Here is a 13,659-nt window from a genome sequence, read left to right as displayed (position 1 = left end):
TGGGCAATTGCCAAGGGCCTCCATCCTTTCAGGAGACTTCACTGAGACCCTACATAGCTGCAGGTCTTGTTGGGCAAGTCAATTTGTAGCCAACTAACTTTATACATTAGAAATTGCACTGATAATACCAGTCCCGAAAAGAATGGAGTATGTGTTTGTATCATGCAGTGTGTATAACATGCAGTGTGTGTGCAGCGTAAAGTGTTTGAAATCTGTGAAAAAGGAGCACCGTTCCAGTTAGCTAAATTTTTATTTGCAATGATAGGTGTGAACATGTAGAGGTTTGTCCCTTTTCACTCAATATTTCTTATAGCCACTCTTTTTTAGCCTTTTTCAGCTATTCGGAGACCTTGGTGGTCATTCAACTGACCCACAATGACCAATCCACTTTCCAGGAAACTGATCATGTAGGAATGCTCGGACCTGACACCCATAATGTGGTGGTGCACCATCTCGGGTGTCAGGTCCGAGCATTCCTACATGAACAGTTTCCTGGAAAGTGGATTGGTCTTCGTGGGCCAGCTGAATGGCCACCAAGGTCTCACAATCTAACCCCGTAGACTATTATCTTTGGGGTCACCTTAAGGCAATTGTCTATGCTGTGAAGAGACGAGATGTGCAGCATCTGAAACAACAGATACTGGAAGCCTGTGCTAGCATTTCTTCTGTGGTGTTGCTATCAGTGTGTCAAGAGTGGGAGAAGAGTGTTGCATTGACGATTCAACACAATGGGCAGCACTTTGAACACATTTTATAAGTGGTCATAAACTTTTAAATAACACATGAAAGAATAAAGTTACGTTAAAACCAAGTACACCATTGTTTTTCTTGTAAAATTCTCAATAAGTTTGATGTGCCAAATGTCCCTCTTCCCATTGAAAAAAATAAAGTTGGATCCAAAATGTCTGACTTCAAAAAGGCCGCCATGGTCACCACCCATCTTGAAAAGTTGTCCCCCTCCCATCTACTAATGTGCCACAAACAGGAAGTTGATATCATCAACTATTCCCATTTTATTTAGGGGTATCCATAGAATGGCCCACCCTGTAGAACAAATCAATTTAAGGTCACAAGTCACTCTCAGGATAACAACAGGAAAAACTGAATAATACAGAAGAAAATCAAGCAGTAACTGCCAACACTCCACAGTATGCTAGGATATGAAATAGGGAGTGGTACTGACACATTGGCCACATCTGATTACTTCTGCTGAGATGCTGGTAAGCTTGGCAAAACAGAATCCTAGCCCCTTCTCCAACACCAGCCTGCCCACAAGGTAAATATGGCAGCACTTAAGGACAGAAGCAGAAGTTTTTGGAGCAGGTCTCATTAGGAATGTAAACATGGTACTATATGGGGACAAAACAATGGTAGTAGCACTCATTCTGTTACACCATTGTTCATTAGAGTGTATTAATAAGCGCTGGACAGATTTATATGGCTGAATACTTGTTCAGCACTCATTTAACAGTTGGAAATTGGTTTTTGTAATTGCACCCTAAACGTTTGTGTGTGATGGTACAAAATCTCAGCTTTTGGTGCTCCATTTTTTAATTAGGCTTAGTGTTACACTTCGTCTAAATTTGGCCCTCCAGTCTTGACCAATGCTGTTTATGAAAAGGGTTGTCTAGCTCATTTTAATAGCGAATGCAGCCCTGTAAACTGGTACACTTATTAATACTGATTTTTATAATAATTTTATAGACTACTATAGAATACTGAATTCTGCCGGATGGCATGTTTGTTGCAGAGGTTTAGGTGACTGAAAATCAGTTGCATTAAAATAATTACAGCGGTTTTGATGAATTTCTGTAAGCCGTAATCGATTGAGAGTCAAAAATGTCCATAAAATTTCCAGAAATTTGCATAAATTAATACTAAAACAAAATACAAGAAACTATGTAATACATCTTATCAGAGGAATATGCTTCTTTCTCCACTTATGAGCAACTTCTTCGCTTCCTCCCTACTTACTAAACTCTGTAAAACAGCTAAAACCTGTCTTGGCCAGAGAGGTGTTAGATTACAGCAGCTTATTGAACTCTACAGAATGAGAAGGGAAAAGAGGGACGAGTAGAAGAATTGGAAGCAGAGTGAAAGAGAGAGGCATAGACAGACCATGCTGTAACTTTTCAGTAATGATTATATCTCATCCTACTGTTGGACTCCTAACTAAACTGATCAGCACTGCTATATAATGTCCTCCTTGGTAATTCTACCTCTGTGCTTGTGTTCAGTGACACATCACAGCAGCAAGTTTCTACCCACTAGCTCAGAGACAACTGTAAATTACAGAAGGGAACTATGGTGGAAATTCACGACATCTGTCATATAATGACGAGAAATCGTTTTATATTGATTAACCCTATATAAGCAGGTAAATAGCATTAAAATATTGGTAAACTTACACTGCACATTCTCACAGCACAGCAGGGTGTCAACTAAACTGCCGAGAAGTGATTACAGCTGTTCTCTCTGTGTAGTGACTGTAATCGTTCAAGGCACAATGACTGAACCTGAGCGGGTACAGGGAGGATATAATTACATTTTCTCCATGTAGCCGCTTTTACAGTGAACAGGATTTAATGCTCCTTACCTTCTAATTAACCCTACATCTGCAGGTAAATAGCATTTTTGGACAAGACAGGTTCAATTTAAATTCATCTGAAATGACCGGTACTCTTTATTGTAAATTAAAGTAATTATAGCTTATGAGATTAGACAAAAAATGGTTTTCTTTTCTTTTATTTTAGCATAAACCGTGGGTAGCTCACAGAAAAAAGAAACCAGCTCACCCTGACTCTAGAAGTGTTGAAGCATGGATCTCACAGGATTAAATGTAGAAAATCGATAAAGAAAATAATCCAGCTCATAAAAAAAATACCTTCATTTGGACGTAAATTAAAAAATATTAAAAAACACGATTATCAGAAGCAACGCGTTTCAAATGGAAGCTACGTGCTTTCTCAAAGCTGACAGAGCATTAAAGCTCAGTCTTTTTCAAGAGGGCATTTTTTTCCGAACTAATGCATTTAAGTCTCAGCAAAAATAAATTAGGTGTGTTCCTTGTTACATATACATTTGGATGCTAGCTTACACTTAACAGGCTTATACACAAAATTGAATATAGCATAAATAATAAAATAAAATTAGACATAAAACAGATTTCTATAAATATGTTGTAACATAGTTTTAGTAAATGATCATTTTCACGGCCAGTCCAATTTTCCTATGAATAAAATTAAGTTAGTAGATATATTTATTTTCTGCATTACATGAGGAGAATAGCTATTAAATAGAGCAATTGTTCTTCATAATAAATGTGAAGCCACTATTACAATTTACAAAAAAGACCGAGCATCCAGCCTAAAATTGGGTCAGGTTAGTTCTGCATAATTTGCAATACAGTGTACTATTTGCCAAGGCTAACAGCTCTTCCTGGCATGTACACATTTAATTTTCAGGTTTCTGTTGTGTTAATAAGAAAAAGCTTGTTGACTAAAAATCGGTAGCACTCGCACACTTATATGATTTCAGCTTTGTCTTAAGACTGGTATGATGTGCACCATTGCATTTACAATTCACGCTGCGTTTTAGAACGATGAAATCTAAATGGAAAGTAGTTTTGCATCTGGCTTGTTCTGACACTTCAAATCTGTGAATCAGTAAAGCTTTATAGCTTGCAGTTTAACACGAAGCAAATCAGATAATATGACCAGGCTTGTCTACCAATATCTCACATTGTATAGTAGGTCTTTCTGAATTATAGACAGTGCCTTTTTAAGAATATTAACCCATATGACAGCATTCAATAGTGCAGTGATATTTTAATAACAGATTAAAGGGAATCGGCCAGCAGATTTTTGCTATGTAATCTGAAGACAGCAGGATGAAGGGGTTACAATACATATTTCAGCAATACCTGCCTTGAAAAGCTCTGGTGATTTTGCTTGCTTGCAATGATTGTTTTAGCATCAGGAGTTTATCATTGCTGGGACACAGCAGTGTGTGCATGATAGTCTGACACGCCCCCTCCTGTGATAAGTATCTCACTGTCTATGGACATTGTATATAAAGATCCTGGTGTGGGCGCGGTTAGCTTCCTCAGCTCTGCTGTATTGCTAAGTCTAAAACCTCTGATCGTGTCAGAACGGCATTCGTAATTAAATATCCCATTTGAATTAATACAGTAATTATATAATATTAAATGGAAAAGTTTCTATATACCAGGATTTTACTATTGATAACCTATCCTTCAGTGATAAAATACAAGAATACTGGGAATTTGACTCCAGACTGGGGAACTCTAAATATTATGGCTTCTTCAGTTTAAAATGACTGTTCCTAGCACTGAAAATCCATGGCTTAAGTGAATGGGACTGAGACGCAAAACTTTGCACAACCACGTCAAAATATACAGAGACATACTTGGCATAGAATGAAGAGGTGCCCTGCTGCTGCCCCTTTACACGCTGACCAAAGTCATGAGTGTTGTGAACTGTGTTTCTGGGCTCCCTCTGGTGGTCACTAACGGTATTGTGTTAGGCATGTCTTGTTGCAGGCCTGAGCTCCAGCTGTGTCGTTAAGCAGCGGGTGTTCCCTATTTAAGTCTCCTCTGGACTCAGTCTCTTGCCTGGCATCGTTGTATCCAGACCTATATGGTCTCCTCCGGATTCCTTTCAGTCTGTCTCATGCAAGAAAAGCTAAGTCCGTTTGTATAATTTGGATCGTTTGCATTTTTCAGTGTTTTTGTCCAGCTTGCTTAATAGTTGATTTTCTGGCTCGCTGGAAGCTCTAGGGGGGCTGATATTCTCCCTCCGCACCATCAGTCGGTGTGGGGGTTCTTGAATGTTCAGCGTGGATGTTTTTGTAGGGTTTTCTGCTGACCGCATAGTCCACTATCTATTTTCTGCCTATCTAGACTAGTGGGCCTCACTTTGCTGAATCTAGTTCATCTCTACGTTTGTGGTTTCCTCTTGCCTCACCGTTATTATTTGTTGGGGGCTTTCTATATCTTTGGGGTTCAATTTCTCTGGAGGCAAGTGAGGTCTTATTTTCCCTCTAGGGGTAGTCAGTTCTCCGGCTGGCTCAAGACGTCTAAAACCAACGTAGGCACGTTCACCGGCTGCTTCTAGTTGTGTGTGTTAGGATCAGGTATGCGGTTAGCCCAGTTTCCACTTCCCTAGAGCAGTATTTATGTTTTTGCTATCTTGCCGGAATATCAGAGATCCTCTACCACTGGGATCATAACAGTATGCCAGGCCCAAAAGAAAATGTTTATTGCATCGCAGAAGCGGGATTAAAAAGAAGTTCTGAGTTTTTTTTTTTTTTTTTTGTTGCTGCAGTTTGCCTAGCTTCTTCCATCCCCTTTTTCTCTGAGTGGCTGGAACTCTGCTGCAGATATGAATGTCCAGACTCTGACTTCTAGTGTGGATCAGCTTGCTGCTAGGGTGCAAAGCATTCAGGATTTTGTTATCCATAGCCCTATGTCTGAACCAAAAATACCTATTCCTGAGCCGTTTTTTGGAGATAGATCTAAGTTCCTGAATTTTAGGAATAATTGCAAATTGTTTCTGTCTCTGAAACCTCGTTCCTCTGGTGATTCCGCTCAGCAAGTTAAGATTGTTATTTCCTTCTTGCGCGGCGACCCTCAAGATTGGGCCTTCTCTCTGGCGCCAGGAGATCCTGCATTGATGAATGTTGATGCGTTTTTCCTGGCACTTGGTTTGCTTTATGAGGAGCCTAATCTTGAAAATCAGGCTGAAAAGATGTTGCTGGCTATCTCTCAGGGTCAGGACGAAGCTGAGGTATATTGTCAAAAATTTCGGAAATGGTCCGTGCTTACTCAATGGAATGAGTGTGCACTGGCCGCAAATTTCAGAAATGGTCTTTCTGAAGCCATTAAAGATGTGATGGTGGGGTTTCCTATCCCTACAGGTCTGAATGATTCAATGGCTCTGGCCATTCAAATTGATCGACGTTTGCGGGAGCGCAAATCTGTTAATCCTTTGGCGGTGCTGTCTGAACGGTCACCTGATTCTATGCAATGTGACAGAATTCTGACCAGAGTCGAGCGACAAAATCATAGACGTCAAAATGGGTTGTGTTTCTACTGTGGAGATGATGGTGTTTCAGGTTCTGCGGGAGAATGCTCTATTTGTGAAGGGCTCAAAATGTATCTTTGGGGTACAGAAGGTTTCTTTTTTGGGTTTTATTTTTTCCCCTTCTACTGTGGAGATGGACCCAGTCAAGGTCCGTGCCATTCATGACTGGACTCAGCCCACGTCTGTTAAGAGCCTGCAGAAGTTCTTGGGCTTTGCTAATTTTTACCGTCGTTTTATCGCTAATTTTTCCAGCGTGGTTAAACCTTTGACGGATATGACCAAGAAGGGTTCTGATGTTGCTAATTGGTCTCCTACGGCCGTGGAGGCCTTTCGGGAGCTGAAGCGTTGGTTTACTTCAGCGCCAGTCTTGTGCCAGCCGGATGTCTCTCTTCCCTTCCAGGTTGAAGTTGATGCTTCTGAGATTGGTGCAGGGGCTGTTTTGTCGCAAAAAAGTTCTGATGGCTCCGTGATGAAGCCATGCGCCTTCTTTTCAAGAAAATTTTCGCCTGCTGAGCGGAACTATGATGTTAGTAATCGGGAGTTGTTGGCTATGAAGTGGGCATTTGAGGAGTGGCGACATTGGCTCGAGGGAGCTAGACATCGTGTGGTGGTCTTGACTGATCATAAAAATCTGATTTACCTCGAGTCTGCCAAGCGCCTGAATCCTAGACAGGCTCGTTGGTCGTTGTTTTTCTCCCGTTTTGACTTTGTGGTCTCGTACCTGCCTGGTTCGAAGAACGTGAAGGCTGATGCACTTTCTAGGAGTTTTGTGCCTGACTCTCCAGGAGTCTCGGAGCCGGCTGGTATTCTCAGAGAGGGAGTGATTTTGTCTGCAATTTCCCCAGATTTGCGACGAGTGCTGCAGAAATTTCAGGCTTAGGCCTGATCGTTGCCCACCAGAGAGACTGTTTGTCCCTGACAGATGGACCAGCAGAGTTATTTCTGAGGTTCATTCTTCAGTGTTGGCGGGACATCCTGGGATTTTCGGTACCAGAGATTTGGTGGCTAGGTCCTTTTGGTGGCCTTCCTTGTCGCGGGATGTGCGTTCTTTTGTGCAGTCCTGTGGGATTTGTGCTCGGGCTAAGCCTTGCTGTTCTCGTGCCAGCGGGTTGCTTTTACCCATGCCTATCCCGAAGAGGCCTTGGACGCACATTTCCATGGATTTCATTTCGGATCTTCCGGTATCTCGGAAGATGTCTGTCATCTGGGTGGTGTGCGATCGTTTTTCTAAAATGGTCCATTTGGTACCCTTGCCTAAGTTGCCTTCCTCCTCTGATTTGGTCCCTTTGTTCTTTCAGAATGTGGTTCGTTTGCACGGCATCCCTGAGAATATTGTGTCTGACAGAGGATCCCAGTTTGTGTCCAGATTCTGGCGATCCTTTTGTGCTAAGATGGGTATTGATTTGTCTTTTTCGTAGGCTTTTCATCCTCAGACTAATGGCCAGACCGAGCGAACTAATCAGACGTTGGAGACTTATTTGAGATGTTTTATTTCTGCTGATCAGGACGACTGGATTACCTTTTTGCCACTGGCCGAGTTTGCCCTTAATAATCGGGCTAGTTCTGCCACTTTGGTTTCACCCTTTTTCTGAAACTCTGGTTTTCATCCTCGTTTCTCCTCGGGCCAGGTTGAACCTTCTGACTGTCCTGGGGTTGATTCTGTGGTGGATAGGTTGCAGCGGATTTGGAACCATGTGGTGGACAATTTGAAATTGTCACAAGACAAGGCCCAGCGTTTTGCCAACCGCCGCCGCGGTGTGGGTCCCCGACTTCGTGTTGGGGATTTGGTTTGGTTGTCTTCTCGGCATGTTCCTTTGAAAGTCTCCTCTCCTAAGTTCAAGCCTCGCTTTATTGGTCCTTATAAGATTTTGGAAATCCTTAACCCGGTGTCTTTTCGCTTGGACCTTCCAGCGTCATTTGCTATTCATAATGTGTTCCATAGGTCCTTGTTGCGGCGGTACGTGGTGCCTATGGTTCCTGCTGTTGAGCCTCCTGCCCCGGTTTTGGTTGAGGGCGAGTTGGAGTACGTGGTGGAGAAGATTCTGGATTCTCGTATCTCTAGACGGAAACTCCAGTATTTAGTTAAGTGGAAAGGCTATGGTCAGGAGGATAATTCCTGGGTTGTCGCCTCTGATGTTCATGCGGCTGATTTGGTTCATGCCTTTCACGCTGCTCATCCTGATCGCCCTGGGGGTCTTGGTGAGGGTTCGGTGACCCCTCCTCAAGGGGGGGGGGTACTGTTGTGAACTGTGTTTCTGGGCTCCCTCTGGTGGTCACTAACGGTATTGTGTTAGGCATGTCTTGTTGCAGGCCTGAGCTCCAGCTGTGTCGTTAAGCAGCGGGTGTTCCCTATTTAAGTCTCCTCTGGACTCAGTCTCTTGCCTGGCATCGTTGTATCCAGACCTATATGGTCTCCTCCGGATTCCTTTCAGTCTGTCTCATGCAAGAAAAGCTAAGTCCGTTTGTATAATTTGGATCGTTTGCATTTTTCAGTGTTTTTGTCCAGCTTGCTTAATAGTTGATTTTCTGGCTCGCTGGAAGCTCTAGGGGGGCTGATATTCTCCCTCCGCACCGTCAGTCGGTGTGGGGGTTCTTGAATGTTCAGCGTGGATGTTTTTGTAGGGTTTTCTGCTGACCGCATAGTCCACTATCTATTTTCTGCCTATCTAGACTAGTGGGCCTCACTTTGCTGAATCTAGTTCATCTCTACGTTTGTGGTTTCCTCTTGCCTCACCGTTATTATTTGTTGGGGGCTTTCTATATCTTTGGGGTTCAATTTCTCTGGAGGCAAGTGAGGTCTTATTTTCCCTCTAGGGGTAGTCAGTTCTCCGGCTGGCTCGAGGCGTCTAGAACCAACGTAGGCACGTTCACCGGCTGCTTCTAGTTGTGTGTGTTAGGATCAGGTATGCGGTTAGCCCAGTTTCCACTTCCCTAGAGCAGTATTTATGTTTTTGCTATCTTGCCGGAATATCAGAGATCCTCTACCACTGGGATCATAACACATGAGACAGTAGTTCATGTGAAAGAACAAACATTTGTTCTGAGCCTCTATCTTTCCATATGATACATTAACAATAAAATTCACATGATCACTGTTGCTGACATGTACTAGTTAAAGGGAATCTGTCACCCCAAAATTCGCCTATAAGCTAAGTCCACCGGCATCAGGGGCTTATTTACAGCATTCTGTAATGCTGTACATAAGCACCTGATGTAACATGAAAGATAAGAAAAACAAGTTAGATTATACTAACGCAAGGGCGGTCCGGTCCGATGGGCATTGCGGTGTAGGTCCAGGGCTTCCCATCTTCATACGATGACGTCCTCTTCTTTGCTTCATGCCGTGGCTCCTGCACAGGCGTACTTTATCTGCCCAGTTGAGGGCAGAGCAAAGTACTGCAGTGCGCAGGTGCCGGGAAAGATCAGAGAGGCTTGGCGCCAGTGCACTGCAGTACTTTGCTCTGCCCTCAACAGGGCAGATAAAGTATGCCTCCACAGGATCCGCGGCATGAAGCAAAGAAGAGGATGTCATCGTATGAAGATGGGAGGCGCTGGACCTGCACCGCGACGCCCATCGGACCGGACTACACCAGGACCGCCCCTGGGTGAGTATAATTTAACTTGTTTTTAATTATCTTTCAGGTTACATCGGGGGCTTATCTACAGCATTACAGAATGCTGTAGATAAGCCCGATGCCGGTGGCTGCAGCTTACAGGCAAATTTTGGGGTGACAGATTCCCTTTAAATGAGGTAGCTTCCCATTGCTCAGGTTGCTGTAGAGAGCATTGACTTACCTCTCTGATCACTATTTTGCTAATGTTCTAGTCACTTAGGTTGACTTATTCAAGCGGGCAACTAGCAAAGCCAAGCCAGCCACTGTCAGGCTTTAGTACTTTGAGTCTCTCCATATTTACTATTAAGCCAGTGACTCTTTCTCATTTCTGTTTTAACAGTCTTGCTTCATATTTGTGACGCAAAGATCAGGTACTTCTTTTGATCATAGGATACTCTTATCTGGAATTCGGAGCCAAACAATACTTATATGATCCATTCTGGCCTCAGGTAGGGGAAAGTCAAAGCTTGTCGACTACACACCTCTGTATTCTTATATAAATCTTTATAAAGCAAGCTCTGAACTTCTGGACCCCACCTTCATCCAGACATTGGTCGAGGGTCATAATTCTCTTGTCACTAGAGATAAGCAGATTTATCTATGGAGTATCATGCTCAAGTAAAATTTCTTGAAATTTGTGGTACTATGTGAAATCAAAAGCTTTGAGGTTTTTATACACACTTCAACAAAAATATTACCAGGTACAATTTCCCACACTTGTGAGGCATCAGTTAGCTGGCTAATGTTGGTTTGCACAGCCAAGCAGCTTCCCCATAATGCCCAGTACTCATCAAATCTGAGTTTGTAAAATGGGTTATCTGATCTCGTGCAATGTTGGTCAATACACCACTAGGTCATCATAGATGAGAGGTATACAGTGGAATATAGTTGGCAGCACAACTGGGACTATGTGCTAGTGTTATATTCATATTGAAACAAAATGCCTCTATCTCTCTGTCCCCTACCTGTACACCAGCTCCCTTCCTGTCTAGGACTTAAATCAATGTGAACTTATTTGACATGAATGAACTCTTTGGGGAAAATTCAGCAAAGCTGGAGAACTCAAATGTCAAAAGATCTGCTTTTTACTACTACAACATACCTAAAATCACATTAAGTAACCTGAGAGTAAATCACCAAACCAAATGGGTTTATCCCCCCAAAAAAGTTCAATGTCAATTCAGAAACAAATTCTACATTTGCTACAAACATAAGAAAAAACACTTTAAGGGTTGGTCAAAATGCAAAGTCATCTTTCTTCTAACTCCCTATTTGATGCTATAATCTAAGATATTTTCTAATATACTTGCTTTCAAAATTATCTACCATTCCCCAACTACACTATCTAACTGCACATTTTTTTTTCTCTACTTCCTGTCTGATGACAAGTCATTTGAGTATCCCAGTGCATTTGGGACACTCAAACGAAGCGTCATCAGAGGTTGAGGCCACTGTCACAGCTTCTGCCCTCTCCCTGAAACAAATCATCATCAGTGACGCTCATTTCAGGGGTGTGCTGTCCCTGCTGTCCCCTGTGCTCTGTCTCCGCTGTGCAATGTGCACAGCATGCTGTCTTCCCTATGTGTGCTCTAATATCTGCTTAGATGAATATCAGAAAGCTGGGAACACAGTGGTGTCACTATACCCGTCAGAGACCAGTGACGTCACCTGCAGGGTGCTAATCTCCTGCACCACCATCTCTTGCCCCCTGATGATGCTTCATTTGAGTAACCACCCAGCATGCGCTGGGATACTCAAATGAATCGTCGTCACACAGGAATAAGAGAAGAAAATACAATAGCTGTTAGATAATGTAGTTAGGAAAATTAGGGAATTTTCAACACAAGTATATTAGAAAATAGCTTATGTTATGACATCAAATAGATAGGGAGTTAGCTGGGACAATGTATAAAACTTAAAGAAAACAAGAATGCAATGATTTGGAAAAAAACTTTTTTTTCACAACAGAACATAGAACACATGTAAAAAGTTGAAAGTCCCTTCTCCATTTATTTTGAAAAAAAAAACTCATTTAGAAATTGATGGCAGTAACACATTTCAAGATAGTTGGGATAGAATTAAAAGGCTGGAAAAGTAATTGATACTAATGAAAAACAGCTAAAGGATCAATTTGCAGTAAGCCATGTACCTGTGTGTAAAATTATCATGTTAGAGAGGCAGAAGCTCTCAGAAATAAAGATGTCAGAAGTTCACCAATCTGAACAGCTCAATCTAAAAATTGGGGAACAATTTCACAAAATGTTCCTCATTTTTAAAATCAAAGACCTTGAATATGCCATCATTTACAGTATGTAATAACATAAAAAGATCCAGAGATTCTGGAATAATGCATGTGCACAGTGGACAAGGCTGATGGTCAATGTTGGATACTTGTGATCTATAGACCCTCAGGTGACACTGCATTAAAAAAAGCCATCACTTGGTCATGCAAATAACTATATGGTCTCAGGAAAACTTCAAAAAATCATTGTCTGTCATTCACTCTGTAATCTACAAATGCATGTTAAAGGGAACCTGTCACCCCGTTTTTTCAAGATGAGATAAAAATAGCATTAAATAGGGGCAGAGCTGTGCTTTACATTAGTGTATTTTTTGTGCCTTTATTCCCCACCTATGCTGCCGAAATACCTTTGTAAAGTCACCGTTTTGGGCTGTCACTCACGCTGGTCTGGTCATATGGGCGTGGTGACATCGCTGTTTCTCCCCCAGATCTTGCTCAGCTTTCCGTTGGTGGCGTAGTGGTGTGAGCATGTCCAACAGGTGAATCCACTGCGCAGCTGAAGGAAAAGAGCGCGATCTGCGCTATTCAGTGGTTTATCGGTGGGCGCGGCAATCTTCCTGAGGCTGCGCGTGCGCAGATGCTAGTGCTCGGCTTCCCGGGGCTTCAGGAAAATGGCCGCGGGATGCCGCGTGTGTGCAGATGTAGATCGCGGTGGCCATTTTCCTGAAGCCCCGGGAAGCCGAGCACTACCATCTGTGCACGCGCGGCCTCAGGAAGATGGCCGCGCCCAAAGATAAACTGCTGAATAGCGCAGATCGCGCTCTTTTCCTTCAGCTGCGCAGTGGATTCGCCTGTTGGGCATGCGCACACCACTACACCACCAACGGAAAGCTGAGCAAGATCTGGGGGAGAAACAGCGATGTCACCACGCCCATATGACCAGACCAGCGTGACAGCCCAAAACGGCGACTTTACAAAGGTATTTCAGCAGCATAGGTGGGGAATAAAGGCACAAAAAATACACTAATGTAAAGCACAGCTCTGCCCCTATTTAACGCTATTTTTATCTCATCTTGAAAAAACGGGGTGACAGGTTCCCTTTAAGGCTTTCTCATGCAAAGAAGTCATATATCACGACAATCCAGAAACGCTGCCATCTTATCTGGTCCAAAGTCCATTTGCAAAAGAGTAAAACAACATGTAAAACTGTAGTCAGATGAATCAAAATTTATAATTCTTTATGGAAACAAGAGTCACTTTGTAATGCAGACGCAAGAGGAAAGGAAACATTCTGCTTGTTAACACACAGTTCAAAATGTTGCATCTCTGATGGTACGAGGTTGCATGAGTGCCTATGTCATCTTACATACATTGAAAGGCACTGAGCATTATATAGAGATTTTACAACAACATATTCCTCCATCCAGACAATGTCTATTTCTGGGAAGGCCTTGCATATTTCAGCAAGGCAATGCTAAACTACATTTAACCCCTTCATGACCCAGCCTATTTTGGCCTTAATGACCTTGCCGTTTTTTGCAATTCTGACCAGTGTCCCTTTATGAGGTAATAACTCAGGAACGCTTCAAAGGATCCTAGCGATTCTGAGATTCTTTTTTCGTGACATATTGGGCTTCATGTTAGTGGTAAATTTAGGTCGATAATTTCTGAGTTTATTTGTGAAAAAAACGGAAATTTG

The 13,659-nt window shown here is 42.6% G+C and overlaps 1 protein-coding gene across 1 annotated transcript in view; it reads right to left on the bottom strand.

The window, feature by feature from the left end:
* The window catches only part of GABRB2 (gamma-aminobutyric acid type A receptor subunit beta2), a 528,104-nt gene that overhangs the window by 25,134 nt on the left and 489,311 nt on the right, over nucleotides 1–13,659 (bottom strand). The window lies entirely within an intron of this gene.

The sequence above is a fragment of the Ranitomeya variabilis genome, chromosome 5, assembly GCF_051348905.1.
Source record: "Ranitomeya variabilis isolate aRanVar5 chromosome 5, aRanVar5.hap1, whole genome shotgun sequence".
In the NCBI taxonomy this organism is placed as follows: domain Eukaryota; kingdom Metazoa; phylum Chordata; class Amphibia; order Anura; family Dendrobatidae; genus Ranitomeya; species Ranitomeya variabilis.
Note: the sequence above shows the minus strand (reverse complement) of the source record. Positions and strands in the feature narration are given on the sequence as shown.